The 26,342-nt window shown below is 40.6% G+C and overlaps 1 long non-coding RNA gene across 1 annotated transcript; it reads left to right on the forward strand.

Annotated features, from left to right (window-relative positions):
* The first annotated feature begins 471 nt into the window (after positions 1 to 471).
* Positions 472 to 14,783, forward strand: LOC123614758 (uncharacterized). Its single transcript, XR_006722231.2, has 3 exons — positions 472 to 604; positions 7,741 to 8,364; positions 11,749 to 14,783. It is a non-coding gene; the product is annotated as an uncharacterized LOC123614758 (long non-coding RNA).
* The last annotated feature ends 11,559 nt before the right edge of the window (positions 14,784 to 26,342 follow it).

Here is a 26,342-nt window from a genome sequence, read left to right on the forward strand (position 1 = left end):
GGGGTTTGGACTATACACTGTAGGCCATAGGAGAGCAGCGGAAGATCTGAGCTTCAGGAAAGATCATTCCGGCAGCAGTGGGTTAGGTGGATGGGAAGAGGGGGGCTGTGTGCTGCTGTTAGTGCTGGTGATGGACACCCCGCTCACCCTGCCCCTCCAGAGAAATCTCTGTGTCCTGGGGACTCCACAGGGATTCCTACCTGTGGTCTGTTTCTCTAAGTTTAACCTTTTCAGACTTCAGTGGGCATACAAATCTCGTTGAAATGCAAATTCTGACTCGGTGGTTCTGAGCAGGGTCCAAGTTTCTGCCATTCTAAAGAGCTCCCCAGTGATTCTCATGCTGCCAGTCCATAGACAAACTTTGAAGAGAAAAGCTCCAAATTGCATGCACACTGGAATAGCCTGGGTTAAACAAAGTAAAACAAACACTGATGTCTGGTGCCACCCATGAGAATGATTACACAGATGTAGGGTGTGGCCTGGGCAGCGAGAACTTAAAAAGTGTCTCAGGGGAAAGACCAGGGGTTTTTGCTCATTTGTTTAATTTTTAAAATTTTACTAGAGGACACTGGAACCCGGAACCACCAGCCACGCAGGATGGGCAGTGAGTAGGGATTCAGGGGCATGGGAGGGAAGGAGTGATTGCTTCCCCTGGGCTTGTGCTGGCTCTGGGAGGCTGGAGCGCGCTGTAATGGAACGAGACTTCCCTGTTCACTCTACTTCCTGAAACTGCGGTCCCGGGGAGGGTGGGGAGATCCCAAGGCATCCCTAATAATTGGTAGTGGTGGTTTCACCTGTCAGCTCGATCATTACATAAGCGCAAAGGAGGAGGTTTGAACTGTTTTTCTAGCTTCTTGAGTCTCCCCCTTAACTCTTCTCTCCCTGTCTTCATGGCTTGTTGGGGTAGATACTGACTTTAAATTTCCTCCTTGGGAGGGGCACCAGCTGCCTACTCCCACACCCTGTCTTGCAACAACCCTTGTGATTTCACACGTGCTATTTCTTTCCAGTGCCTTAAAGTGCTAGCCAGCTCAGAACCCCCGGAACAGTGTTGCCCAGAACTGGTGAAAATGATTGATCTCCCTTGAGTTCTTCCTGCCTTTATAAGAAATGATTTCAATGTGTTAACACACTTGCTCTTATTTCTGGAGGGGAGGAGGCGACTCTTTATTAGGTTAAAGGAATTTCCTTCTATTCTTGATAGAGTTAGGAGTTTTTCTTCTTTTCTTAAAATTCTGAATATTATTGATGTCCATCAAAGGTTCTTTTTAATCCAATGAGATGGTGACATACTTGTCTGGTTAAGTTTATTAAGGTGGAGAATTACATTAAAGGATTTTCTAATGTTAAACCATCTTACACTCCTGGGAAGAATCCATTTTGTTATCTTTTTCACACATGACTGGATTTGCTTTACTAGCATTTTGTTTACCATTTTTTGCAAAAGTAGCATTTATATATAGTATTGGGTGAGATTGTCCTGTGATTTTTCTTACTTGCACTCTGTCAGTTTGGGAGTTTTGCTAAACTTATTAAATGATTCTCTTTATTTGTTCCCTGAAAGTGTTTGTATAAGACGGGAATTATTTGTTTCTTGGATGTTTGATAAGCTTGATGGTTAAACTGTTAGAGCCTGAGTTTTTGTTTTGTTTTTTTTGTTTTTGGTAGATTTTAAACTGATGACTTAAATTCTATAAAAGCTGTAGTGTTCACCGATTTCAGTAATACAAATTCTCCAAGTATGGATGATATCAAGCTATAAAAAGTTAACAATCACCACACAGAATTCTTTAATACTTGATAATTGGCTTCTGGATTTCAGTGTGAGATGGCTCCAGGGCACTCATTTGAAGGCTAAGTCTTCCGGGATTTTTACTGGAATTGCATTATATTTTTTTCTAGGAGTATATTCATTTCATCTATTTTCAAATTTATTAGCATAAAATTGTTCATAATATCCTCTTGGTATCTTTTAAATCTCTACATCACATTTAACTATGTCTTTTCATTCTTTTTTAATTGAACTATAGTCAGTTTACAATGTTGTGTTAACTTCTAGTGTACAGCATAATGTTTCGGTCATACATACACATACATACGTTCATTTTCATTAGAAGTTACTACAAGATATTGAATATAGTTCCCTGTGCTATACAGAAGAAACTTATATATCTATTTTATATATAGTAGTATCTGCAAATCTCAAACTACCAGTTTATCCTTTCCCACCCCCTTTATCCACCTGGTAACCATAAGTTTGTTTTCTTTGTCTGTGAGTCTGTTTCTATTCTGTAAATAAGTTCATTTGTTCTTGTTTGTTTTTTTTTTTTTTTTTAGATTTCACATATGAGTGATATCATATGGTATTTTTCTTTCTCTTTCTGGCTTACTTCACTTAGAATGCCAATGTCCAGGTCCACCCATGTTGTTGCAAATGGCATTATATTATTCTTTTTTGTGGCTGAGTAGTATTCCATTGTATAAATATATCACAACTTCTTTATCTAGTCATCTGTCAATGGACACTATGGTTGTTTCCATGTCTTGGCTACTGTAAATAGTGCTGTTATGAACACTGGAGTGCAGGTATCTTTTCAAATTAGAGTTCCCTCTGGATATATGCCCAGAAGTGGGATTGCTGGAACATAGGGTAAGTCTATTTTTAGTTTTTTTCAGGAATCTCCATACTGTTTTCCATAATGGCTGCACCAAACTACATTCCTACCAACAGTGTAAGAGGGTTCCCTTTTCTCCACACCCTCTCCAGCATTTATCATTTGTGGACTTTTGAATGATGGCCATTCTGATTTGTGTGAGGTGATATGTCATTGTAGTTTTGACTTGTATTTCTCTGATACTTAGCGATATTGAACATTTTTTCATGTGCCTTTTGGCCATTTGTATGTCTTCATTGGAGAATTGTTTGTTTAGGTCTTCTGCCCATTTTTGGATTGGGTTGTTGTTTTTTTGTTTTTAAGCTGAATGAGCTGTTTATATATTCTGGAAATTAAGCCTTTGTCAGTTGCATCTTTTGTAAATATTTTATCCCATTCCATAGGTTGTAGTTTTGTTTGGCTTATGGTTTCCTTTGCTGTGCAAAAGCTTATAAATTTAAATAGGTCCCATTTGTTAATTTTTGCTTTTATTTCTATCGCCTGGGTAGACTGCCCTAGGAGAACATTGCTACAATTTATGTCAGATAATGTTTTGCCTATGTTTTCTTCTAGGAGATTTATAGTGTCTTGTCTTATATTTAAGTCTTTAAGCCATTTTAAGTTAATTTTTGTGTATGCTGTGAGAGAGTGTTCAAACTTCATTGATTTACACGCTGCTGTCCAGTTTTCCCAACACCATTTGTTGAAGAGACTATCTTTTCTCCATTGTCTAGTCTTGCCTCCTTTGTCAAAGATTAATTGGCCAGAAGTCTGTGGGTTTATTTCTGGGCTCTCTATTCTGTTCCACTGTCCATATGTCTGGTTTTGTGTGAGGGGAAGGTGCTGTGCTTTCAGACCCCCTGATGAGACCTGTAGCCTTGGGAGAGGGGCTGTCCAAGGAGAGCTATGGCCTTAGGCAGAGCAATGTAACCTCTGCCAAAATCTTGGCTCAGTAAGGAGGGAGCCGAGAATAAATAACCTGATCTCTCTTCTTACTCCCTGATGTCTGCCAGTGTCACTCATTGGGTAATCTCAGCAAGAATCTAGCTGAAACGTAGCTGGGATGATGTAGTCCTTAGAGATGAGCCTTGTGGGAGCACAGAATAAGGAAGAGAAAGGCAACCGATGCATCTAGTGGGGCACATAGAAAGTCATCAGCATAGATTTAGCTCACTTATTTAAGTCCCTCTGCACCCTCACCCATTTGTTTTGAAGGGGATATGTTTTCCCCTAAGTACTATTTTAGCTCCATCTCATAAATTGTAAAATGAGATATATTCATTAACGTTCATTGCTAAATATTTTGTAGATTCTGTTAAGTTTTTTTTCTTTACCATGTAAATTATTTAGATGTATGTTTCTTTAATTCCCAACCATAAGCGTTTTTGGCAGTTATCTTTTAGGGACAAATTTCTAACTTAAACACATTGCAGTCTGAGACTGTGGTTTGCTTGACACTCTTGTTTGACACTTGCTTTCTGGCTTAGTCCATAATGTTCTCTGTGAGCTTGAAGTGACGGTGTATTTTGAAGTGTTTGGTTGTAGCAGTCCGTGTACTGTCGGCCCTCCGTACCCACGGGTTTTGCATCCATGGATTCAACCAACCTCGAATCAAAAAGATTCCAAAAAACTTTTGTTTCCAGAAAGTTCCAAAAAGCAAAAGTTGAATTTTCTGCACTCCAGAAACTATTTACATAGCATTTACATTGTGTTAGGTATTACAAGTAATCCAGAGATGATTTAAAGTATGTGATGCATGACTGTTTTATTGTGCTGTACACAAGAGAGATAGACACGTTGTAATTGACTGTACTTCAGTTAAAAAAAAAGTATGTGAGAGGGGAAAAAAAGTATATGGGAAGATATGTGTAGGTTATATGCAAATACTGCACCATTTTATATAAGAGACTTGAGCATTTATGGATTTTGGAATGCTTGTGGATTCTGAAACCAATTCCCTGCCAATATCAAGTGATGACGGTGTGACGGTTAGTTCCTGTTAAATGAAGTGTCTTGTGATTCAAATCTTCTTTGTCTCTACTGATTTTTGTCTTCTTGATCTGTCAATTACTGAGAGACATGTATTAAAATCTGTTATTATGAAGGTAGATTTTTTTCTATTTCTCTTTTACTTTCTGTCAACTTTATTATCACATCTGAAAAACATTATATTGGAATAATGGAATTTAGAGTCATTATTTCTTCCTGGAGAATTCAAATCTTTGTAATATGTACTGATTATGTTCATCATGTCTTTTTCTTTTTGTCTAAAAGTCTATTTTGTACACATTGCTCCCTCTGGTGGGAACAGCTTTCCCTTCTTCCTTTCATTTTATCAATTCCTGCTTCAAGTCTCAGCTCATCTGTTAGTTCCTCAAGAAAGCTTTCTCAACACCCCAGAATAGATCAGGCTTCTGTTTATGTGAAGGATTTAGCCTCTTCTTTGTCTCTTTTTAGCTAGTTCCATAATTTGTGATTTTACATTTGAGTGACTATTTGATTTCACATCCGGGTCCCTCAGCAGACTGTAAGGTCTATGACGTCAGGGACGGTGTCTGCCGGTATTCACCACTGTGTCTCCAGCATCTGCAACAGCCTTGGAATCAGCAAGCCCTCACTGAGTATTTGATGTATAAGTAGAGTGAAAGCTGACTGTAAAAGTATTGCATTTGTCTGTTAAGGCTGCTGTAACACAGTACCGCAAACTGGATGGCTCAAGCAACAGACGTTTACCGTCTCACAGCTCTGGAGGCTGGAAGTCCAAGGTCACGGTGTCAGCAGGGCTGGTTCCTTTGAAGGCTGTGAGGGAAGGTTCTGTTCCAGGCCCCATTCCTTGGCTTGAAGATGATCATCTTTGTGTGTCTCTTCACATGCAGACCTCTCTGTCCCAATTTCTCCATTTTGTTCAACTTTAAGAAAAATTGAAGTATAGTCAGTTTACATTGTAGCTTACGGTGAAAAAGAATATGAAGACAGATATATGTATATTCATGTATGACCAATTTCTCCATTTTATAAGGACATCGGTCACAGGCCCCACCCTAATGATGTCATTTCAACTCTATAAAGACCCTTTCTCCACATAAAGTCACATCCTGAAGTATTTGGGATTAGGATTTCAACACGTGGATTTTGAGGGTACACATTTCAACCCTAACACATGGTTATAGGTTACTTCTTCTACCGGCCCCTGGAGTCTGAGGCCGAAAGGGATGGCACATTCATGATATATGCGAATATACATGGGGGATATATATTTTATAGATATAATATATATGTATTTATTATAGTATTTTATATTACATTTATATTTATATTATATACAAGTATATTATATATATCATATATATTATTTCTATGCAATGGGGTTATTCTTTTGTATTCAGTGGGGGATGTATTTTAAAGGAACAAGAGCAAGGGAGAGACTCAGTGAGCAAGTGATGGGTCCAGAATGTAGACTTTCACCAAAAAGGGGTTTGCTTCTTTCTATATCTGGATATTTACTTGTTGCTTTTGTGGGATAAGCACATGGGATTTGTTCGCTTTGAACACGTAGAATTTAAAAATGAAATATTGATCCAGGGAAAGTTTCCCCCAATTTCTTACATAATCTGTGAATAAAAGAGTTCATGGTAAAACATGTTTGAGAAAGACTTCAGACCCTTCGCACTCTCAGTGTTAAAAGGCGTAGGGACATATTAAAGGCTCAGAGAAGTCTTGGCGTAGTGTGACCCGATTACATTTTTTGAACTCAGTATTTCTTGAAATTATTTTTACCAAGGAATTCCCCTCATTTTTGCATAATAATTCACCAATTACTGTATCACTTGATCAGGCAGGCTTGGGAAATGCAGACCTGGGTTGCTTCTGTGTGTGGGAGAGAGATGCTATCCCTGGTGCCTTCTTTTGATCTTTCTTCTCCTTAAATAGGGCAATTAGCTCTCTCTCTCTCTCTCTCCCCATTTACATTTCACCAGTGCTTAGTCCTGTCGCATTTAGGTTTCCTATGAATGGCAAACGCCCCGGCTGTGTTTTCTGGCTGCTGTCATAAGAGGGGAAGGGAGTGCTATTCATTGGTGTAAGTTTATTTACAGAGTGCTTTACAGGAAATTTATAAAGAAATCTTCCTTCATTCCCCTGCTCTTAGAAACTCTGAGCCCAACCCACAAGATCTTTTCTGGGTCACTAGGCGCCTCAGTGATGATGTGAACAGTAGTCACGCGTCTGTTGCGAGTCTCTCTTTGTTAAGATCCCACTTTTAAGAGCATCAGTAGGGTAACATTTCACTCCTGAGTGGGAGGTTGGTTTTAAAATGACAAATGAGAGAATAAAATCTGACTGATGTTAATTCCCTTACAGCTAGTGTCACAGGTTTTTTGTGAGAACCGAGAGCAGACTTATGCTAAAGCACCTGCTCCTTCCTGCATCCTCCTACTTGACATTAAGGAGGCAAACTGCTTGAGGCAACCCCCGGTCAGACAGCTAGAGTCTTCCCAGAGATGGAGAGGCCGAGGTCTTGGTGGCTGCAGTCGGGGAGCAAGTGAATCACTGCATATTGACATCAACCCGTCACTATCTGTGACACACCAGCCACTGTCATTTTCTTTAAGCAGTACCTGGATATGACTGCTTGAGATTGTCTATGGGATAACAAGACAGGTGAGGGCAAAACATGAATTCCCTGACCTTCAGCTTGGGAGCTCAGTTCTCCTTTGTTTTAGGTCCAGAAGTACAGTTCTGACCAGTACATCCCCCCAAGGAAATGAGGATCCTGGGACAGCCGGATTCCAAGGGACCAGCTGAGAATCTGAGGGAAACTCTGTGGCGAAGTTGATCCAGGAAACAGATGTGAACTTGTATGAACAGCCCTAAGGGGTTCTCTTGGGACGCATTCTCTCGAGTCCCCTTGGTTTCTGTGATTCTAGGGCCCTTTAGCTTGGAAATGAAGTAATCAGAGCAGTAAGAGCTGCCGTAAAGTGGCTGCTTGCTGTGTGTCAAGCACGCCGCCAAGCGCTTTGTTAACATGCACTGTGTCTGTCAAGCTGTTAAATAACCTTATGATGTGGGTTTTGTAATTATTTTGTAGATGTTGAAACTGAGGATCAGAAAGGCAAAGCCACCTGCTCAAGGTTGCACACAGGACGCGCACCCATTTCTGACACTTCAACCCCTGCTCTGAACACCACGTGTGCTGCCTAACTACATGTGTGTGCGCAGCGTTTTGCGAACAGAAATGCTCTCCCTGTTTGCAGAGGAGGAAACCGTGGCACAGGGTTTGAGTGACTTGCTCAAGGTCCCATAGTGGCAAGTGATGGGATCAAGGCTGGGAATCCACGAAGTCTCCAAGTCCAGTTTCTCCCCACCACCACGCTGCTCTTGGAAATCTGCTGTTTTCCAGTGTCTGCTGCTTCTGGAGAGTGTGGTCAGGGCTTGAGGTGGATGTGAAATTGAGTCAGACCCCAACTAATGACTAAGAGTACATCGTAAAGCCTTTAGAATGGAAAATTATTATTTTCGTTGTTTTAAAATAACACCTGAAAACTTCTCATCAACGAAATCTTTAGTTGAAACACAATTATCTCACTGACCTGCTCCTTAATGTTCCTCGTTGTGATAACAAACTTGATGGAATAAAATTCTAACAAAACTAAAAAATTGCCTAAAGAAAACCAGTCACTTGTGAAGCCAGAGACTGGATGCAAATGTAGAGGTGAGAGAAACAAGGAGGGGAGGGCCGCGGGCGGTGAGGAGGAGAAAGCAAAGAGCTCAAAGCCTCTGAAATGGAGCAGTAGTCTGAATGGTCGCATTAAAAACACTTCTTTGAATTAAACATTAGAGGTTTAAGAGATAAAGACAAAAATAAAAGAAAAATCCTGAGAGACTGCAGCCTGGTCAAGGTGCTCATCTTGCCTTTACTTTTTACTGATACACACTAAAACACAGATGAAATGATACACCTGAGATTTCACTCCGAATAACCCCGAGCTTGGGGTAAGTGGAGATGATGCAGGAAAACAGATGTGGGGCCGTGTCCCAGGTCTCAGTTGGGCTCCTGGGATGTGCCCCACCAGGTGTGGGTCCTCGGCTTCGTGCAGTAAAGAATTCAAGTGCGAGCCACCGTTGAGTAAAGGTAGAATTTATTCAGAGGGATACATACTGCATAGAGTGTAAGGCAAGAGAAAGGCAAGGAAAGAGGTGTGGGAGTTGGGTGCTCAGGTTAAAGTAAAAGTAAGGACATACCCCATAGACAGAGTGCGGGGCCGTCTCCGAAGGGGAGGGAGCAGAAAGGCCACTAGGCGTGGTGGTGTCAGTTTTTATGGGCTCAGTAGCTTCACACGCCTACAGGTGGGACCATTCCAGCTGCCCTGGGGAGGGGGCTGGGATTTCCAGGGATTGAGCCATCACCCATTCTTTGGCCTTTTGCGGTTAGCCTTGGGGCTGTCATGGCGCCTGCGGGCATGTTATTTGATCACGCTGTTACAATGAGCATATAATGAAGCTCAAGGTCTACTAGAAGTCAAACCTCTTAATCCTCAAGGCCAACTAGGAGGTGAATCTTCCACCATTTTGGTGTTCAATTGCTGTCATTCCTTGAGTGGGTGTGCCCTGCCCTCTTCCCTCCTGTCTCAGATATGGTAGGTAAATAAGGCCACTTGCTGACAATTGTTGACATTGGGCGATGGGTACGTAGGGGTTTATTATAATATCTTTATTTTTGTGTGTGTTTAAAAAGTTCCATAGTTAAAAAGTCCACAAATGATAAATACTGGAGAGGGTATGGAGAAAAGGGAACCCTCCTACACTGTTGGTGGGAATGTAGTTTGGAGCAGCCACTATGGAAAACAGTATGGAGATTCCTCATAAAACTAAAAATAGACTTACCATATGATCCAGCAATCCCACTCCTGGGCATATATCTGAAGAGAACTCTAATTCGAAAAGATCCATGCACCCTAATGTTCATAGCAGCGCTACTTACAATAGCCAAGACATGGAAACAATCTAAATGTCTGTTGACAGATGACTGGATAAAGAAGTTGTGGTATATTTATACAATGGGATACCACTCAGCCATAAAAAAATAATAAAATCATGCCATTTGCAGCAACATGGATGGACTTAGAGATCGTCATTCTAAGTGAAGTAAGCCAGAAAAAGAAAAAAAAAATACCATATGATATCACTCATAAGCAAAATCTAAAAATAAGAAAAAAAGAGGACACTAATGAACTCATCTACAAAACAGAAACAGACTCGCAGACACAGTAAACAATCTTATGGCTACTGAGGGAAATGATAAATTTGAGAGTTTGGGATTTGCAAATTTATATATAGAGTTAGCCTCTATATATAAAAATAGATTTAAAAAAAGCCCAGATTTCTTCTGTAGAGCACAGGGAACTATATTCAATATCTTGTAATAACCTATAATGAAAAAGAATATGAAAATGAACATATGTATGTATATGCATGACTGGGACCCTGCTGTACACCAGAAATTGACACATTGTAACTGACTGTACTTCAAAAACAAAAAGTTCCATAGTAAGTTTTAAATGTTTAAGAAACTCTGTTTCATCACAGCCAGCTAGTGCCATCTGTGGGTGATCCACGGGAACTGTCCTTTAGGGGAGGAAAACCCAAAAGGCTAAAAGCAAGCTGCAGAGTGACTAAGAAAGAAAATGCTTGCATACTCAGTTACTTCAAAGGGCTAAACAGTGGGTAGCTTATGGGTCTGCTCCTAATTTAGGAGTCAGAAGGTTGGAAATAGTACGAAATACAAACTTTCCATATCTAATTCACAGGCACAGAGCTTAACATGAGATCTGATTTGCTGCTAGTACTCACTAAATGCTCATGAGTAAATCAGTGTGATTTCCCTTAGACAACAAAGCGATTTTTACAGAAATGGAATGGGTCATATTGCAAAATTCATGGGATTGAGGTCCAAAATGTCGATTCAGACACACCAGTTAATTAAAAAGTTATGATTTCTTCATCTGTAGAAACAAATATGCTATTTGCACTTTTTCTTTTATTTCTTTCCTTCTCCCCTCCACTCTTTCCTCCCTCCTTCCCTCCTTTCCATCCTTTCTCCCTTCCTTCCATCTCTTCTCGTTTTGGACAGACCCTAGCAAATCAATAGTTTGGAGGGTCACGCAAATTCTAGTATGAATAACTTTTGACATCAGAAAATAATTTTTTCTGAAATTATCCCCACACTGATTTTTCTTAATCTTTCTTAGTTTATTACAAATCTGTAACAGCTATAGTTTTTTGGAGTTTGGTGGCTCAGGTCAGTGTTATATACTTCCCTCTCATTGGATTCTGCCCATACAGTCTACTTGCAGGGTAAACATCATTTTTAATCAGGAAAGGGGTAGGAAGACAACCATTTAGGTATCTATTTTTCCTTACCTCCTTTTTTTTTTTTAATTAAAAAAAGTTAACTTATATTTATTCTTTACGGGGAGGTAATCAGGTTTACTTACTCATTTTTAGAGGAAGTACTGGGGATTGAACCCAGGACCTTGTATATTGCTAAGCATGTGCTCTACTATGTGAACTATACCTCCCCCTTCCTCTTGCCTCTTTACCTTACCTCATTTAACCCTCACAAACTCACTGTTATGTTGGTATTTGTATTAGTTTGCTAAGGTGGCCAGAACAAATGCCACAAGTTGGTTGGCTCAGACAATAGGAGTTTATTTCCTCACAGTCCTGGAGGCTGGAAGTCCAAGATCAAGTTGCCTGTCATTTAGTTTCTTCTGAGGCCTGTCTCCTTGGATTGCAGACGGCTGCCTTCTTGCTGGGTCCATATATGGCTTTTTCTCTTCGAGTGCTTATCCGTGATGTCTCCTCCTCTTTTTATAAAGATCCTGGTCCTGTTGGGTTAGGGCCCACTCCACTGACCTCATCTAACCTTAATTATCTCTTTAAAGGCCCTATCTTCAAATACAGTCACATTCTGAGCAACTGAGGGTTAGGACGTCAACACATGAATTTTGGCGGGGGCTATAATTCAGCTCCCAATAGTGGTGTTGTTGTTATTATAATTATTATTCGATAATTTTTTTTTTTTTTTTTTTGCCAGTGATGAAGCCAAGACTTGGAGAATTTTGGCATTCTGCCCAAGATCTCATAACACGGAAGTGGCATAGTCTGGATTTGAATCTGGATTGCTTGCACGCTCTTCTCTCTCCCACACTGCTAGTGTCCTGTTTACCCCTTTCCTCGTGTGCACACTTTTCCTGTCTCTGACCTCTTCTTGATGAGCTGGCTACCAGCCCTTCAGCTCACCTACCCTTTGTTGTCTCTGAGAGATAATTCAGGTTAGATGAGGTCGGTGGAGCGGGCCCTAACCCAACAGTGACTTTTGCTGTTTTATTTTAGTACAAAATGAAGGCTTCTTAGCCTACAACTTTTACATTCAATTGTATTTATTTCAGGAATAACTGAAGGCTTTTAGTGCTCATTTGTCCAGGGAAATAAACATGTGGTAACCTAAGAGGTACATTTGAGGGGGTGGGTAACACTTTTGTCCAGATTTTCCTCCTCTGTTGTCCAGATTATTTTTTCTTAGCTGCCTTTTCAGGAGCCCTGAGCCTCCTGGTTTTCTACTTTTCTCCTCGAGACAAGCTGTCCACCAGTTTCCATCTCCCTCCATCTGCCCTCCCCATCACTCTGTCTTCCTTTGTCCTGTTCCTCCAGGAAGATGCCTGAGTCGGTCCTTTACTACGCTTTGAAGGCTCACTTTGAACAGCCCAGCAGTGGTGAATGAGCAGCTGATTCAGAAGTCTGCTGACTTCCAAGTAGTGGTGTACATCCTAGGGGAACCCCAGCACCCATCTCTTTTTTTACTTTCTTAGAATAGGAATTTTTTTGTTCCTCGTCAATAATAATATTAATAATGAAACTTCCCTATTCAAAACTGGGGATGGAGTATGCCTGTTTCCCAGTCCTCCCTTCCCAAATCCCATATGAAGAGCTATAAAAAGCTAAGTATAACAGTTATCTCGCATTTCGTTTTTCACATACATTCATTTAATCTTCACAGCAAACCTGGGAGGTAGGTAGGAATATCAGTATTTTATTAAAAATTTTTTTACTTTAGTTTTTTAAAAGTATAATTGACTTATAGTATTTTATTACTTTCAGGTGTACAGCATAGTGATTTGATGTTTTCATACATGATGGCATACCATTTGTCATCATACAAAATTATTACAATATTATTGACTATATTCTCTATGCTGTACTTTATATCCCCATGACCTATTTTATAACTAGAAGTATGTACCTCTTAATTCCCTTCTCCTATTTTCTCATCCCCCCATCCCCTTACCCTTTGGCAAATACAAGTTTGTTCTCTGTATCTTAAGTCTGTTTTTGTTTTGATATGTTTGTTTTGTTTTTTAGATTTTACATATAAGTTAAATCTTACAGTATTTGTCTGACTGATTTCACTTAGCATAATACCCTTTATGTCTATCCATGATGTTACAAATGGCAAGGTTTTTTTGTGGTTGAGTAATATTCCATTATATATATTTATATATATAAATTCTTCTTTATCCATTCATCTATCAATGGACACTTAGGTTGCTTCCATATCTTGGCTATTGTAAATAATGCTGCAATGAACATTGGGGTGCATATATTTTTTCAAATTTGTGTTTTCTTTTCCTTTGGATAAATACGCAGAAGCAGAATTGCTGGATCATGTGCTGGATCTATTTTTAATCTTTTGAGAAACCTCCATACTGTTTCCCATAGTGGGTGTACCAACATACATTCCAACAGTGCACGAAGGCTCCCTTTTCTCCACATCCTCTCCAACATCCTTTCTTGTCTTTTTGATAATAGCCACTCAGACAGATGTGGTTTTAATTGTGGTTTTGATTTGCATTTCCCTGATGATTACTGATGTTGAGCATCTTTTCCTGTACCTGTTGGCCATCTGTGTGTCTTCTTTGGAAAAATGTCTATTCAGGTCCTCTGCCCATTTTAAAATCATATACATAACATCATCTTAAGCCATTCATCTCGGCTACTGTGAATTATGCTGCAGTGAACATGGGAGTGCAGGTGTCTCTACAAGACAGTGATTTCACTGCCTTCAGATAAATACCCCAAAATGGGATTGCTGGATCAAAGAGCAGTTCTAGTTTTAATTTTTGAAGACTCTCCTTACTGTTCTCCATAATGGCTGCATACATTTACACTAACCACCCACAGTGTACAAGGGTGTCCTTTCCTCCACATCCTCAGTGACACCTGCTGGCTCTCATATTTTCATTACAGCCATTCTAACAGATGAGAGGTGGTAGCTCACTGTGGCTTTGATGTGCATTTTCTTGACGGTTAACGATGTTGAGTATCTTTTCGTGTACTTCCTGGCCATTTTGTCTTTGGAAAATATCTATTCAGTTTCTCTGCCCATTTGATTTATTTATTTTTTAAATTAACTTATTTATTTTCTTTATTGAGTTATAGTCAGTTTACAATGTTGTGTCAATTTCTCGTGTACAGCACAATTTTTCAGTCATACATGAATATACATATATTCATTTTCATCTTCTTTTTCACCATTTTAAAATAAAATTATTTGCTTTTTTTGTTATTGAATTGCATTAACTCAATATATTTAATGTATTCTAGATATTAACACCTTATATAATATATGGTTTGCAAGTATTTTCTCCTGTACCATAGGTTGACTTTTCATTTTGTTGATGGCTTCTTTTGTTGTATATAAGGTCTTCAGTTTGACACAGTCTTACTTGCTGATTTTTGCTTTCGTTGCTGTGCTTCTGGAATCATATCCAAAAATTATTGCCAATGTCAAGGTGACTTTTTTCCTATGTAAAACTTGTATTTTAACACTCAGTGCAATAATCTTCTTTGCCACTTTTGAATCACTTTTAGTACAATCACTTGTAAACCCTTTGTTATCCATCATGTGTCAGAAATGTTCACTGGAACATGATGTGAGGAAAGAAGAAACGCAATGATGGATGATGGTGCCATAACAGGGGTGGAGGGGGGAGTGGTCCCCTCTGGGTGCTGACAATCGGTGGGTGCATTGCCTGTAAAGAGTTTAAAAATAATAATAAACTAAAAGTTGGTCTGCTTTTTATTATCACCATGCACCAGCAATTCTAAACAATGTCAGTGATAAAATACTTCTCTGTACCTCAGCTAGTCCCCCCCCCCCCCACTGTCCACTTGGGACACTTCTGCCCAGAAAACACCAGATTGCTGGGCTTTTTCTATAGTGAAGGAAGCAGGGATTGCCTTCTGTATGAAAGTGTTAAAATAGCAAACGGTAAACCTGTGCTGTCCAATAAGGTAGCCACTGGCTACATGCGGTTATTTACATTTAAATCAATAAAAATAAACTAATATTAAAAATTCACTTCCTAGTTTCACTAGCCACATCTCAAGAGTTCATCAGTTCTGTGCAATTAGTGGCTACTGTACTGGATAGCATAGATATAGAACATTTCCATCATTACAGAAGGTCCTCTGAGACTCTACCAACTGACCACATAAAAACATATCAACTGCATACTACTCATATATTTTATATCTATTGTAATATTTCTGTAATGACTGTGGTATAACAAATCAGCATTTCATGGGGCAGCATTACATGAGATATGTTTCTACCTATAAAAGTTTGAGATTAGTTCAGTTCAATATAAATATTTCCGAGTGTCAGAACTGTGTTAAGCACTAGAGATAGCAAAGAAATGAATCCTATTCCTGCCTAGGAGGAGTTAATCATCTTTAGATGATGAGGAAACATACAAGTAAACAAATATTATATTGCAGTCTGATATATGTTGTAATTGAAGTGTGTTTGGAGTATAGAGTCAGCACAAAGTATAGGTTTAGTAAACTCTCTCTACCTTGAAGGTGGGAGGATGTTGGTATTGGAAGCATGTGAGGGAAAGGGCAGTATGTTCATCTAACTGAAGAAATGAAGATCTAGAATGATTTACTCCCCAAATCAGCTCAGCCCAGGCCTTTGTAAAAAGAAATAAACAAAATGGTTTCTGGTCTTAAGGAAAAATGGCGAGATGTGTCCCTAAGGACTTCAGGCTCTGCTGTTGCTTAAATTAGAAGATGAGTTAGGTTGATGGGATTAAGAATGTCAGCTGAGGTAACGTCACAGACTGTGTATTAATTGGTAATCTGTGGTTTATAGAAAATGTAAGTTTGGTAGTGAGAAAATGGTAACATGGATATTGAATCAAGACATGAAAGAGTAAAGAAGTGTTGAATGAATTGGGGACACGGGCAGGCTAAGGTACAGAAGTGGGGAAAAAGCAAGAAAGGGCAAAGCATATTAGGAAAACACGAAGGGATTGTCTTTGATCCAGTGTTGAATCCAATCTAGGATAAAGCTGTACTTTTCACCATCATTCCACCAGCAGATGAACTGGAGGCCCAGAGGTAGGATAGTCTTGTCAACCCCCTAACTTCCTTTTAGGCACGTTGTTGCCTATGAAGCACTTGTAGGACAAATATAAACTGTACCTATTGTGATGGATCTCAAAATGTAGTGAGCAGAAGAATCTTATGAGGAGCTTGTTAGAAATAAAGATTTGCTGGGCAAGTCCCTCCCCAAGCCCAGTAGGTTTGGCGTGCGGTCAAGAATTTGCAGTTTTAACTAGCATCCCTGGTATTTCTGATGCGGGTGATCACATTGACCACAGTCTGAGAAATACATACTAGTTTATTAGAACAATGAAAAGGGGAAGGAAGAAGTCAAGATGCAGATTACTTCCCTTTCAGAAGAAGAAAAAGGATATGCAAAGTGAATATTAGTTTTGGTTTCCAATGTGGAGAGCAATTCGAATCTAGAGCAAATGACAAATGGATTTCAGAAATTAAGTCATTACGTGTAGAAATGCGCTGGCTTCACTAAGGATACTGGCTGAGAGGAAAATATTGCTTGCACTTTAAGATGTTTAATTTGCAACACATTTATTAGCAATAATTTGTTTAGTCCTATAACTGGGCACATGGGGAAGGCTTGTCTAGCCACAGCTTTAGGCAAAATGCTAAGCAGAGACTGAGTCGAGATCAAAGTCTTCGTTGCAGCCAGTATTCTGCCACCTCATGGCTCCCAAAGACACTTTTTAAGTTTGGCTGAGAAATGTTTCCCACTCGAGATGAGGAGGAAACTCAGTGTCTCTGTGGTTCACCATTATTGATCTGCCCTAAAGGTTTTTCATCTAGGAATTTTCATGGAAGAGTGGCTCCTCTGGACAAGGGAAGGGCATGAGATGGCTGGTGTGGTTTGATGTTCTGTAACCTTGGGGATTAAAAGAGAGCAGAGAAGGTATCTGGGCTTCTGGGAACAGAATAGGGACAAAGGCTAGGAGAATGTGGCGAGGTGTTTTGAACTTCTGTGGCTTCTTTATGTTTGGTCTTGGACATCATTCTTACCTCCATTTAATTTAGTTATTAAGTCCTTAAATGAAACAAAAAGTGTTTGTTCCTTTTTGGGTTGATGTGCAAGGGGGACCTAGGTGGACAGGAAGTCTTGGAGAGAGTGCTAAAAGGATGACATTCCTGAAGAAAAACAGAGAACAGGCTGGCCCCCCCAGAAGCCCGCTGGGAAGGAGAGGTTAGAAGATGGAAATGCTTTTTGTAAGTGCTGAAAATCTCACTGAGTCTCATTGTTATTGGTCTTATGTAGAGTTTCATCTCCCTCGTTTTTCTGGGACTACCACGCTCTCTCCTTCTGGACAGAAGTGTAACTATTTAGCCCAGGGGATGGAAGATGTTGCTACCAAGTGGGCCCCTCACCACGGTGCTCAAGAAAAGAGCATGAAAGTCTTCCCATAGCCAGAAGTAAATTTTTTGGGTGCCAATTGTCTTGAGGATTTATTATGGAAGATAACCCTCCTGTGACCCAGGGTAGGATTGGCAGGAGGCTGAGGCAGAGGGCGAGACCAGGGAAATTCAGGGCTGGTTGGAATGAAGAACAATGGATGATGAACGGTGAAAGGGGCAGATATGATCAAGGAATGACAAGCATCTGGCTTGGATCTCAAAGGCTCACCTTTGAGAGACTTCCTCCTCCAACCTCCAGAGCTCCGAGTAAACCATCTAACTCATGATGTGAAAACTTGCGTCATTCAACTTCACCGTCAACAGCAACAGGAGAGGCCACTGGCTCTGCAGGCCCACTGCTGGTGTAGCTTATATTCTCTGGGTTTCCAATTTGAGGAAACTCTGACTAAGGAAAACAAAAAGTCTCAACAGATGTTGATAAATCCCTGTGGAAACTCTCTCATTGTCTAAGGCAGTGGTTTTCAAAGTGTGGTCCCTGGACTAGCGGTGTTAGCGTCACCTGAGAAATGGTTAGAAGTGCAAATTCTTGAGTCCCAGTCCCAACCTACAGTATCAGGCACTCTGGATCTTAACTCTGAACCTTACAAGTGCCCAACACTTAGCCAATCTGAAGACACATCTCCCCCAAAGTTCTGTAATCCCAATGCCCCTTAGCTTTAACCAGGTTACTGTTTCAGAATTTTTAAGAATTTTAGGAATTTTGGGGGGCAAGTTTCATCTCTCTTACTTGGAGCACATAAAGGAATAAATTGAAAAACCTCAATGCTTCTCTCTCCTCACCTACTGCCAGAGCTCTTAGTAGAAAAAATTAAAACGAAAGATAATTTTATTAGTAAAGAAAACTCAGAGCAAGTTGGAAAGATGCAGATGCCACATTAAGATCAAGGTCTTGCAAAATATATATTCTTACGGGATATACAGATATTTTGTAAAAGTCATGGAAAGAGAAGAAGAAAGGGTGGAGAGAAGTAGACGCTGGGGAGTCAGCACCACCTGCTGCTCGGCCTGTGCACATTCCTGGCAGGCGCCCTCATTACTCATCCTTAATGATGGTGGTTCTCACTCTGAACACAATGGTTCTCCCAGAAGGACTGCCTCTGACTTCCTGGTGCACCACCATCTTCTGCTGCCTCAAGTGCCCACCATGTTTTCTCTTTCTGCTTTCGCTTCTGCCCTCTTTCTTGCAGATTGCATGTACATTCCTATCTATGCTGGACTAAGGTAGAATACACCGTGGCCCTTCCTACCTCTACTGGCTATCTGATGACATGTCCCCATCCCATTACTTTAATTGTGGCTCACTCACCACCTATCTACTCTCTTTTAGCTAAAGAAGGACTCAATTCTAATAATGTCTTTCAGGTTCCTAGATTTATCAAAGAAAAATATACAAAGGCTGGTTAAACTGAGTTTCAGATAAACAATGAAAATTTTTTTGTAGTATAAGTATGTCCCATGTGGTATTTGGGACATACGTATACTGAAAAAAATTATTCATTGTTTGCCTGAAATTCAAATTTAACTAGGTGTCCTGTATTTACCTGGCAAGCTTACTTCCAGGGAACAGGGTTCCCATTTCAGTTACCTAACCCAGAAGAGGCACTTTCTTTTAGGAAGGATCATATTTAAGGGCAGGCTTATCTGCACACTGGCCACATGTTGCCACATATTGATTATATACTGAAATGATAATATTTTAAATATATTGGATTAAAATGTATTGTGAAAATTAATTTCACCTGCTTCTTTTTACTCTTTACATGTGGCTGCTAGAAAATTTAAATGTTTATATGGAGCTCACATTTGCAGTCTGCATTACATTTCCAATGAACACTTCTGACTTCGAGCCAAAGCCAAGTCAGCGAGACCTAATAATGACTGTCAGGCCAGAAGCCAGGTGCCAGACTGCCAGGAAGGAATTAGAGTCTCCTTGTCAGAAGCATGCTGTGGCTGAGATGGTTGGGGGTGTCCAGAATCCTTGAGTGTAGTTTGTGTTCACAAAGTTTGCACTGTTTTTAGTTTCTCTTCTGACCAAACCTCGGTGATTTTTGAGCGATTACAGAACAAATAGGACTAGGGCTATGTTTTGTGTTACGTACACCTGGCAGTTGAATTATGACATTAGATTGAGTGGGAAGAGGCAGGATGGGGCTGTTGAAAGGGGGTGAGTTGGGAAAGGTTCTGGTTCCTGGAAGTTGTGCTGAATTGTTCTTTTTTTCACTCTTTCTTTTTCTTCCTTTGGTTTTATGATTGCAGACTGGTGGTGGCAGTATGGCTCTGACTATATTTTCTAGAAGCAGATGTCCCCATTAATTTAGAATTTTACAAACTGAAAACCACGGAGAGTGGCACTATGAAATATGAAAGAGGCAAATGAAATTTTGTCAGCCAAATTAAATTTCTGCAAGTCTCCTGACTTCTGAAAGCTATTTACAGAACTGGGCTCTTGGAAGCGGTACATACTTTCATAACTGATAATATTTTATAATATTTTAGGATTTCACATTTTAGATCTAGGATATCAATTCTCCTTGATTTGTCACTCCTCCCCTCCGCCCCAACTATCTAACCTTCTTCTGAAGTTCTTGGAAAGTAAGGAAACATTAGTGAAAGCAAAGCAAATAAAAATTCAAGACCTTATGGAGACCCGGGGCTTGGTCTATGGTCAAATAACCTGAACTTTATCAAGTTCTACCTAAAATCCATATGCCAGCCATGCCAAACTAAAGAATCAGCTCTCAGCTGCAGCATCCACCATCTGTCCATTTCCACTTTTTCTTCTTAGTCTCACCACCTGCCGCCCGGGTTGCCACATTGCTGCCCACAGATGCCTTGTCACCTGATCCTGGGATACGGTATCCAAGATTTCAGGCAGGTGGAGAGGAGTTGCTGCCACGTCCTTCAGCGGCTGACAATCTAGTGAATTTAGTGGTTATTTCATCTAATCCCGCTGCCCTCCCCTGACTCGAGGTCTTCTTGTTGGCATTGCTGTCATTATTTTGAGGACTACTGGAGTACATGTGTGATGGGTGGCTTTTCAGTAAGAGGAGCACTGATGGCATTGGCTGGCAGAATGAGGCCCAGGGGCTGCGTGCCAGATTCCATTTTGGGAGGAGAACATCTCGCTTCCTTGAAGCCTTCAGATTTCAGACCCAAAGAAGACTGAGACTGAGTGTGTAGAAGTGGTGGGTGCTGAGCAGGAAATTTGAATGTGTGCAACAGTCCTGCGACCAGCTGCACTGTCTCCCTCCTGGGGACTCCTGGCTTGTCTAGAGGGGAGTCTCAGGTACTGGTATCTGGCTTGGAGTTCTGCCAAGGGAAGCCAGAGATTTGCCAGAAACTCACCATCCACTGCTCATTGTTCCTTGTCCTAGACAAAAAGGAAACCAGAGATGTAATGTAACTTTTCAGATAGAGGTGCCAGGGCAAATAAAAATAAAATGAAAAATTCAGAAGTCTTAGTCTCAGCTCATCAGACCATATTACCACGTGTCAACTATTAGACTATGCCCTTCTTTCCTTATGTACTGCCTACTCGTAATCCTGTTACTCAGCATTACGCTTGTGCTATCTTGTGTTTCATGCATAAGGCAGTGCAGTTTAACATGTAAAATCAGAGCTTGTATGCGGAGGGACAGGGTCTGGGTCTTAGCTTCATGTATTTTGATGGTCGTGGGGGATAGTCGGCAAGATACAAAAGGAACAAGACCCAAAGGCACTGCAAGCTCCAGTCCTGGCTGCGGCATGAAGCTGTGGAATGCCCCAACTGTTACAGCAGAGATAAGGAAAACAGATAAGTAGTTCCAGTTATGTATGGCAACTTAATAAACCATCTCAAAGTTAGTGGTGTAAAAGAAAAGTTATTTATTATATAATACTCATGAATTCTGCGTGTCATGAATTTAGAAAGGGCATGATGGAGATGGCTTGTCTCTGACCCACACTCCCTGGGGCCTCAGCTGGGAAGACTTGACAGCTAAGGCTGGAATGACCTAAAGACTTGGTCACTCACATGTCTTGTTGTTGGACTTTATCTCAGATTGTTGGCCTGAATACCTTGATGTGGCCTTTCCACATGGCAGCCTGGGCTCCCTCACAGCATGGTGGCTGGGACCCAAGAGCAAGAATCCTAAGAGAAGCAGGTTAGGCTGCATAGCCACTTCCAGCCTAACCTTGGAAGGCATACAGCATTACTTCTGCTGGTTTTAGAAGTCCTAGGCCTCGGTCAGAATCAAGAGGGAGGGATATAGACACCACTTTTCAATCAAAGAAGTAATAAAGAACTTTGGAATCATGTTTTAAGACACAATATCCTCGGGCCACAGTTGTTTACATTCCTCCCACATGCAAAATACTTTTCCTCTTCCCAAGTCCCTACAGAAGTCTCACCCCATTGTGAAATCAGGCTCAGCTTCAAGGTCTAAGTGCAAATGAGGCTCCCTGGGTCTGATTCCTCAAGGTCAGCTCCTTAAGTTCCATCCTTCTCAATCTGAAGATTGAGAACTGAAGAGATGATCGTCCCACTATGGTGGGACAGGCATGGGGTTAACAGCAATAGACACTTCAAAGAGAAGGAAAACAGAAGGTACACAGCAGGCACTGAAATTCTGAAATTGTGAAATCCATGTGACTGAAAGGCACATGTGACTAATTTCTTACTAGGGCTCAGCGCTATTATCTGGGAATATTAATTCTGTGGCTCTTGACTCTGTTCTTTGGGCTCTTAGTTTTGCATTCTGAGTTACCCTTCCTTTTGCAAAAGAAATAGACTCCTAGGTAATGCCAGAAGGTTTGGGAAGGAAAGCAACCAACACCTGTCCCTCGGGAGCAGAGCACTGGCCCCTCGGTTTGATTTGGAAGAAGGTATCTGGCAGTTCCTGGGCATAGAGACCGGTGATGAAGTGAGACACAGCTCTGGTCCTTGCTGAGGGAACTAGATAGAAATTCATGTCCCATATCTCATACAAAGTGAGGGAGAGTGGAGGATCCAGGTAGATGCAGGAATTTTCTTATAAGACAAAGAGTGAAGCTATGTCACTCCATGTGAAGTTGGTTAAATCAGCAGAAAATTTATGCTTTTTTTTTTCCCAATCTTAGTTCACTACCTAGAAGTCAGTCAGGACCCTTTGAGAGCTGTGTTTTTCCCAGCAATGTTAATATAATGCATTAACTTGTTGTTTCTGGGTGACATAGTAAAGGAGTTCTAACCTGCAGTAGTTTTCATTCAGAGCTACTAGAATATTTTAACTCAGTTTATATTTCACGTACTTCCAAATAGGATTGAGGCAAATGTATAATAAAAAAACAAGATTATCAAAATAAAAATAAAGGATCAAAAACTATGTAAACAGTGTGCAAATAATTAGTTAATTTAGTAACAGTGACTGAATATTAAATTTGCTCTGAGCCTCATTCCAGAAAAAACTCTAATACAGCCATGTCTTTTTGACATATCTTTGAAAATGTACAAATGTCTGAATATTTGCTCCTAGAAATATTTACTTCTAGCTTCTTTAAAGATAAAACTTCTCTTGGAGGGAGAAGCTGAGATGGCAGAGTAGAGAGACTCACAGCTCACCTTATTCCACAAATACACCAAGAATTACACCTGTAAACCCACTGAATTGCACAGAACACCTACTGAACTCTGGCAGAGTGTCTCTCATTTCAAAATATAGGGGGATTCTCACAAAATTCGGTAAGAAAAAGATAAAAGAAAAATTCGGTGCAGGACCGGTCCTACAGGGAGGGAGCAGCAAAGGAAGAAAGGCACCCTTAACCTAAGATCGGTGAGGAGCCCAGGGAGAGGGCTGGGCCCACTGCACAGAGGCAGCCTCAGGGGACTGGAGGGCAGCATGAGCTCTGGCTGGGGGTGTGTGTGGAATAGATCAGCCTGGGACCCCCATAAAAAAGCAAGACTTTTGGTGGTGAGGGGACACAGTGCAGCTGTGCCATAACTGCTTTCTCTGCTTGGCTCCATTGTTGGCATGTTCTCATGAGAAGAGAGGTGGGGCTCGGTCATAGCCAACACTGCTGTGCGGAGGTGGGGCTGAAAGAGGAAATCATGCCCAGTGGCCCTGAAACTTCACAGGTGGAACTGAGATTTGTTTACAGCCCAAGGCAGAGAGGACAGACTTACTCTCTCTGGATCCTTTGTGGACCTGTGCCTCTGGGATGGACAGGCAGTGAGTGGAGTTCTGACTCATGGCGGGGGCAAGTACGGGTATTTACAACAGGCCAGCCTACAGTACCATATATGGGGGCAGGGCTGGGGTCTGTGCTGACCCTGTGGTGGATCACAGATGCAGGTGTGTGACTATACGTTTGCTATGATGGGTCCAAGTACCTGACATTGGCGGATCTGCACTGGTGGTTCCTGCAACTCAGAACCTGGGGGACACCAGAACATACGGCCAACGTTCCCACAGCTAAGGCAGGGACAAAGGCAGCATCAACAAAGAGCACTTTGTAAGCCCCCATAACAAGTGACAGACAGCACCACAGAGGGCACTTCCCAGTGGACATCTCCTGCCTACTCTTCTTCCCAGCTGAAGCGCACCAACCCTTCCTACTACACACCACAGCTCAGAAATGGGTCTAGAAGAAATCCATAGAGTCAGATAAATATAAGTAAAATGAAGAAGCAGAGGAACCACTCCCAATTAAAAGAATAAGAGAAATCCCCTGAAAGAATGATCAATAAAATAGACCTTGATAGTATGCAAGATCATGACTTCAAAAAGGGAATGATCAATGCAAGAAAGGAACTAAAAGAGACTATTAACAGAGACAGAGAATATTTTAAAAAGGAAATTGAAACTATAATGAAGAGCCAATTAAAAACAGAAAACTCAATTGCTGCAATAAGAGCCAAACTACAGGCAGTCAAAAGCACACTAGATAATGCAGAGGAATGAATAAGTGACTTAGAAGAGAGGATAGCAGATGTCACCCAACCAGGACAGCAGATAGAAAAGCAAATAAAAACCAATAAAAGCAGTATAAGGGACCTATGGGATATTATAAAGCATGCCAACCTATATATGATAGGGGTCCCAGAAGGAGAAGAAAGAGAAAGGGAATTGAAAAGATATTTGAAGAAATCATGACCGAAAATTTTCCAAACCTAAAGGAGGAAACATAGCCAAGTACAGGAGGCACAGAGGGTTCCAAACAAGAAGAACCCAAACAGATCTACACCAAGACGTATTATAATTAAGATGGCCAAGGTTGAAGATAAAGAAAGGATTCTAAAGGCAGCAAGAGAAAAACAAAGAGTTAGTTACGAAGGAACTCCCATAAGGCTTTCAGTTGATTTCTCTACACAAGCACTGCAGGCCAGAAGGGAGAGGCAAGATATATTCAAAGTCTTGAATGAGAAAAAGCTGCAACCTAGGATACTGTATCTGGCAAGACTATCTTTTAGAGCAGAAGGAGAGATCAAGAATGTCACAGACTAGCAAAAACTAAAAGAATTCAGCAATACTAAACCTATAGTAAAAGAAATATTGAAAGGTCTACTCTAAATAGAAAAGAAATAGGAAGCTATAGAAATGAGAAAACCGTAACTGGAAATGCGATAACTACAGTGAATTGTAAGAGAATAAACATGAAGATGTAAAAAATAAATAAAAAAGTTAAAAGAGAGGAGAGCAAGAAAATATAGATTTCTCTCCCTCTCTTATTTTTCTTTTTTTTCTTCATTCTTTTTAGGATGTGTTTGAGCCTACATGATTGCCAATCTAAAGCAAACAGATAGAGTAAGGGGTTACCATATTTGAATAACAGGGTAATCACAAATCAAAAGCATATAATAGAGTCACAAAAACCAAAAGAAACCAAGTTAATACAAAAGAAAATGATCCAACCAGAAAAAGAAAAACAAAAAGGAAAAGAAAGGAACAAAGTAGAAATACCAAATTAACTGGAAACCAAAGTTCCAAATGGCAATAATTACACATCTATCAATAATTACTATAATGTGAATGGACCACATGAAAGAATTTCATAGACCTGCATCTGTGAAGGCTTTCTTGAGTGAAACAGCTGCTTAGTTGGAAGAACTGAAAGAAATTGGAGATACAGCATATCAAGTAAGGGAGAGAACAGACAGAAAATTGACCTGGGAGGCTGACAGGGTTCAGGTTGACTAGGTTCTATAGGCCATGCTGAGGGTTTTGAATTTTTATCTCCAGTAGTAAGGAGAGGACTGAAGGGTTATTAACAGGTTGAGACATACTAAAATTTCTTATTTAGCAAGGATCATGCTGGCTGATCTCCAGGGAATAGACTGAAGGGCATGAAAATGGGAGGGAAAAGCAAGTTCGACTGTCCACTGAGGGATGACGGTGGCTTTGACTGGAGTGATGGTGGTGTTGATGGAGAAAAGTGGGGTTGTTTCCACTGTGGGCTGAAGTTGAGTTAACAAGTTTTGGAGTACAATCATACAAGGATTTAAAAATACTTTAGTTAGCTGGGAAAATGGAATAATATTGAAAATATAAACACAATTGGATGGATTTATTATGTGGAACTTCAGCAAATGGAGCCAAGACCATGGAGTGTAAGTTCTAGAGACCAAGATTGGCTCACCATTAGGAAGTGTGTGTGTCAGAATTAGAGACTGAACAGTGGAGCAGCCTACTGGGTAGGTGGTGAGTTCCCTGTCACCAGGATATTTAAGAAGATGAATGATCTAGACTCATAGACATAGAATACAAACTTGTGGTTGCCAAGGGGGTGGGGGGTGGGAAGGGACAGACTGGGATTTCAAAATGTAGAATAGATAAACAAGATTATATTGTATAGCACAGGGAA

Source organism: Camelus bactrianus, chromosome 1, assembly GCF_048773025.1.
Source record: "Camelus bactrianus isolate YW-2024 breed Bactrian camel chromosome 1, ASM4877302v1, whole genome shotgun sequence".
Classification (NCBI taxonomy): Eukaryota; Metazoa; Chordata; class Mammalia; order Artiodactyla; family Camelidae; genus Camelus; species Camelus bactrianus.